This window comes from Salvelinus sp. IW2-2015, unplaced genomic scaffold, assembly GCF_002910315.2.
Source record: "Salvelinus sp. IW2-2015 unplaced genomic scaffold, ASM291031v2 Un_scaffold5239, whole genome shotgun sequence".
NCBI lineage: Eukaryota > Metazoa > Chordata > Actinopteri > Salmoniformes > Salmonidae > Salvelinus > Salvelinus sp. IW2-2015.
Genome location: NW_019946504.1, coordinates 22381 through 28589, shown reverse-complemented (window position 1 = coordinate 28589; position 6209 = coordinate 22381).

Here is a 6209-nt window from a genome sequence, read left to right as displayed (position 1 = left end):
ACAAACAACAAGATGCGGTTAAATTGGCAAAAAACACACACATTTCTCACCACAGGGTCGTGGGGTGAGACAGGGATGCAGCTTAAGCCCCACCTCTTTCAACATATATATCAACGAATTGGCGCGGCATAGAACAGTCTGCAGCACCCGGTCTCACCCTACTAGAATCCGAAGTCAATGTCTACTGTTTGCTGATGATCTGGTGCTTCTGTCACCAACCAAGGAGGGCCTACAGCAGCACCTAGATCTTCTGCACAGATTCTATCAGACCTGGGCCCTGACAGTAAATCTCAGTAAGACGCAAAATAATGGTGTTCCAAAAAAGGTCCAGTCACAAGGACCACAAATTCCATCTAGACACCGTTGCCCTAGAGCACACAAAAAACTATACATACTTCGGCCTAAACATCAGCACCACAGGTAACTTCCACAAAGCTGTAAACGATCTGAGAAGACAAGCAAGAAGGGCCTTCTATGCCATCAAAAGGACATAAATTTCAACTTACCAATTAGGATCTGGCTAAAAATACTTGAATCAGTCATAGAGCCATTGCCTTTTGGTTGTGAGTCTGGGGCCGCTCTCACCAACCAAGATTTCAAAAAATGGGACAAACACCAAATGAGACTCTGCATGCAGAATTCTGCAAAAATATCCTCCGTGTAACAACGTAGAACACCAAATAATGCATGGAAGGCAGAATTAGGCCGATACCCACTAATTATCAAAATCCAGAAAAGAGCCGTTAAATTCTACAACCACCTAAAAGGAAGCGATTCCCAAACCTTCCATAACAAAGCCATCACCTACAGAGAGATGAACTTGGAGAAGAGTCCCTAAGCAAGCTGGTCCTAGGGCTCTGTTCACAAACACAAACACACCCACAGAGCCCAGGACAACAGCACAATTAGACCCAACCAAATCATGAGAAAACAAAAAGATAATTACTTGACACATTGGAAAGAATTAACAAAAAAACAGAGCAAACTAGAATGCTATTTGGCCCTAAACAGAGAGTACACAGTGGAGAATACCTGACCACTGTGACTGACCCAAACTTAAGGAAAGCTTTGACTATGTACAGACTCAGTGAGCATAGCCTTGCTATTGAGAAAGGCCGCCGTAGGCAGACATGGCTCTCAAGAGAAGACAGGCTATGTGCACACTGCCACAAAATGAGGTGGAAACTGAGCTGCACTTCCTACCTCCTGCCCAATGTATGACCATATTAGAGAGACATATTTCCCTCAGATTACACAGATCCACAAAGAATTTGAAAACAAATCCAATTTTGATAAACTCCATATCTACTGGGAGAAATTCCACAGTGTGCCATCACAGCAGCAAGATTTGTAACCTGTTGCCACAAGAAAGGGCACCAGTGAAGAACAAACACCATTGTAAATACAACCCATATTTATGCTTATTTATTTTAACTTGTGTGCTTTATCCATTTGTACATTGTTACAAAACTGTATATATATAATATAACATTTGTAATGTCTTTATTGTTTTGAAACTTCTGTATGTGTAATGTTTACTGTTAATTTGTATTGTTTATTTCACTTTTGTATAATATCTACCTCACTTGCTTTGGCAATGTTAACACATGTTTCCCATGCCAATAAAGCCCTTGAATTGAATTGAATTGAATTGAATTGGAGAGGAGAAGAGAGAGAGAGAGAGAGAGAGAAGAGAGAGAGAGAAAGAGAGAGAGAGAGAGAGAGAGAGAGAGAGAGAGAGAGAGAGAGAGAGAGAGAGAGATAATGACCTCCACTTGTCGGACCACAGCCACCAAGAGAGAGAGATACAGGAGCTGAAGGAAGAGGTCATCAGACATACAGAGAGATACAGGAGCTGAAGGAAGAGGTAATCAGACATACAGAGAGATACAGGAGCTGAAGGAAGAGGTCATCAGATATACAGAGAGAGATACAGGAGCTGAAGGAAGAGGTCATCAGATATACAGAGAGATACAGGAGCTGAAGGAAAGAGGTCATCAGATATACAGAGAGAGATACAGGAGCTGAAGAAAGAGGTCATCAGACATACAGAGAGAGATACAGGAGCTGAAGAAGAGGTCATAGTCATCAGACATACAGAGAGATACAGGAGCTGAAGGAAGAGGTCATCAGATATACAGAGAGAGATACAGGAGCTGAAGGAAGAGGTCATCAGATACCAGCCCAGCCACACTGCCGACGTGGCCATAGCTCTGAGCCACGTGGCTACCAACGTTACCAAAGAGTTCACATTAGCCAGAATCACTCTCGCCACTCTTTTCCTCAGACTAGACGTGTGAGTCATCTACACAGAGGTATCACAGACCTCTTCCCCTCTGACAAAGGTGCACCTGATGCTTCACTGGGACTTTCAGCCTCATCACTTCTATGACCATGTGCACCTCAGCAAGAGCGGGAGTCTCTTTGAAAAATAACTGAAAGACACTGCCCTGGACCGGACCCTCTCAAATACCCACACCAAGCCCAGAGACTAACAGGCACTAGTCCCCAGGCCCCTCCTCAACATCCAAGGAGCCCCAAGCTACAGAGAACCCACTGGCCCCAGTCCCCATGCAGCTCTTGGTCCTCAAATCCCCTCCAGACATCCCTGGCAGAGCATCTAGCCAGCCACAACACGCAGTACAGAAGAACAGCTCAGCAGCAGTGACTGCAACAGGGTCCTCAGCACAGAACAACCAGAGCCAGATAAGAGACCTGTTGGCTTAGTGATGAGCTTTGAAGGAGTGCAATAGAGATTGCATCATCTGTGGATCTGTTGGGGCGGTATGCGAAGTGGAGTGGGTCTAGGGTTTCTGGGATGATGGTGTTGATGTGAGCCATGACCAGCCTTTCAAAGAACTTCATGGCTACAGACACGAGTGCTATGGATTAGTAGTCATTTAGGTAGGTTACTTTGGTGTTCTTGGGAACAGGGACTATGGTGGTCTGCTTGAAACATGTAGGTTTTACAGACTCGGTCAGGGAGAGGTTGAAAATGTCAGTGAAGACACTTGACAGTTGGTCAGCGCATGCTCTGAGTACACGTCCTTCTAATACATCTGGCCCTGCGTCTTACTCACATCGGCTATGGAGAGCGCTACGGAGAGCTTGACACACAGTCGCCTGGAACAGCTGGTGTTCTCATGCATGCTTCATTGTTGCGCGCATAGAAGTTATTTAGCTCGTTTGGTAGGCTTGTGTCACTGGGCAGCTCTCGGCTGTGCTTCCCTTTGTAGTCTAATAGTTTGCAAGCCCTGCCACATCCGACGAGCGTCGGAGCCGGTGTAGTAGGATTCGATCTTAGTTCTGTATTGATGCTTTGCCTGTTTGATGGTTCTTCGGAGGGCATAGCGGGATTTCTTATAAGCTTCCGGGTTAGAGTCCCACTCCTTGAAAGCGGCAGCTCTAGCCTTTAGCTCAGTGCGAAGGTTGCCTGTAATCCATGGCTTCTGGTTGAGGTATGTACGTACGGTCACTGTGGGGACGACGTCATTGATACACTTATTGATGAAGCCGGTGACTGATGTGGAACATGCACTACAGATGACATCATGTGTAAAGTACAACTGATCTGCTCTAAGATTGGCCGACTGAACTAAAAACATACATGAACTACAGATGACATCATGTGTAAAGTACAACTGATCTGCTCTAAGATTGGCCGACTGAACTAAAAACATACCTGAACTACAGATGACATCATGTGTAAAGTACAACTGATCTGCTCTACGATAGGCCGACTGAACTAGAAACATACATGAACTACAGATGACATCATGTGTAAAAGTACAACTGATCTGCTCTACGATAGGCCGACTGAACTAAAACATACATGAACTACAGATGACATCATGTGTAAAGTACAACTGATCTGCTCTACGATAGGCCGACTGAACTAGAAACATACCTGAACTACAGATGACATCATGGGTAAAGTACCAACGCACGCATAGGCTATGTAGCTTAGAGAATAATACTTTTTTAAACCTAACTATTATTATTAATGAATATAGAAATACTGTTATTATTTTTATTTCTATAGTTATAACACATGATAACACCCACAAAGATAACACATTGGTTCACAGATTAAACATTCCACTGTTAAACACATCCTAAAGGAACATTTGAAACACAACATCAGGAAGTAGAAACTGCTATAACAGTCAGGGGTTGTGATCTTCAACCTTTGGGGGTGAATCAAAATCAAACAAAAAATCTGGCCATAATTCTATCCTCCTGATTCCTGCTTACAAGTAAAAAATGAAAGCAGGAAGCACCAGTGACTTGGTCAATAAAAAAGTGGTCAGATGAAGCAGATGCTAAGCTACAGGACTGTTTTGCTATCACAGACTGGAATATGTTCTGGGATTCTTCCGATGGCATTGAGGAGAACACCACATCAGTCACTGGTTTCATCAATAAGTGCATCGATGATGTCGTCCCCACAGTGACTGTACGTACAGTTCGGAAGTTTAACCACATACATGTACGTACACCTTAGCCAAATACATTTAAACTCAGTTTTTCACAATTCCTGACATTTAATCCCAGTAAATATTCCCTGTTTTAGGTCAGTTAGGATCACCACTTTATTTTAAGAATGTGAAATGTCAGAATAATAGTGGAGAGAATGATTTATTTCAGCTTTTATTTCTTTCATCTCATTCCCAGTGGGTCAGAAGTTTACATACACTCAATTAGTATTTGGTAGAATTGCCTTTACATTGTTTAACTTGGGTCAAACGTTTTGGGTAGCCTTTCACAAGCTTCCCACAATAAGAATTTTGGCCCATTCCTCCTGACAGAGCTGGTGTAACTGAGTCAGGTTTGTAGGCCTCCTACAAAGCACACGCTTTTTCAATTCTTCCAACAAATTATCTATAGGATTGAGGTCAGGACTTTGTGATGGCCACTCCAATACCTTGACTTTGTTGTTCTTAAGCCATTTTGCCACAACTTTGTAAGTGTGCTTGGGGTCATTGTCCATTTGGAAGACCCATTTGCGACCAAGCTTTAACTTCCTGACTGTTGTCTTGAGATGTTGCTTCAATATATCCACATAATTTTCCTCCCTCATGATGCCATCTATTTTGTGAAGTGCACCAGTCCCTCCTGCAGTAAAGCATCCACACAACATGATGCTGCCACCCCCGTGCTTCATGGTTGGGATGGTGTTCTTCGGCTTGCAAGCCTCCCCCTTTTTCCTCCAAACATAACGATGGTCATTATGGCCAAACAGTTTAATTTTTGTTTCATCAGACCAAAGGACATTTCTCTAAAAAGTACGATCTTTGTCCCCATGTGCAGTTGCAAACCGTAGTCTGGCTTTTTTATGGCGGTTTGGAGCAGTGACTTCTTCCTTGCTGAGCGGCCTTTCAGGTTATGTTGATATAGGACTCGTTTTACTGTGGATATAGATACTTTTGTACCTGTTTCCTCCATCATCTTCACAAGGTCCTTTGCTTTTGTTTCTTGGATTGATTTGCACTTTTCGCACCAAAGTACATTTATCTCTAGGAGACAGAACGCGTCTCCTTCCTGAGCGGTATGATGGCTGCGTGGTCCCATGGTGTTTATACTTGCGTACTATTGTTTGTACAGATGAACGTGGTACCTTCAGGCATTTGGAAATTGCTCTCAAGGATGAACCAGACTTGTGGAGGTCTACAATTTGTTTTCTGAGGTCTTCTGAGGCTGATTTATTTTGATTTTCCCATGATGTCAAGCAAAGAGGCACTGAGTTTGAAGGTAAGCCTTGAAATACATCCACAGGTACACCTCCAATTGACTCAAATTTTCAGGAATTTTCCAAGCTGTTTAAAGGCACAGTCAACTGGAATTGTGATTCAGTGAATTATAAATACAATAATCAGTCTGTAAACAATTGTTGGAAAATGACTTGTGTCATGCACAAAGTAGATGTCCTAACCGACTTGCCAAAACTATAGTTTGTTAACAACAAATTTGTGGAGTGGTTGAAAAACGAGTTTTAAAACTTCTTATGGCTGCAATCCCACTAATGAGATCGATATGACAACAGCCAGTGAAAGTGCAGGGCGCCAAATTCAAACAACAGAAATCTCATAATTAAAATTCCTCAAACATACATGTGTTTTATATCATTTTAAAGGTAATCTTGTTGTTAATCCCACCAAAGTGTCCGATTTCAAATATGCTTTTCAGCGAAAGCACTACAAGCGATTATG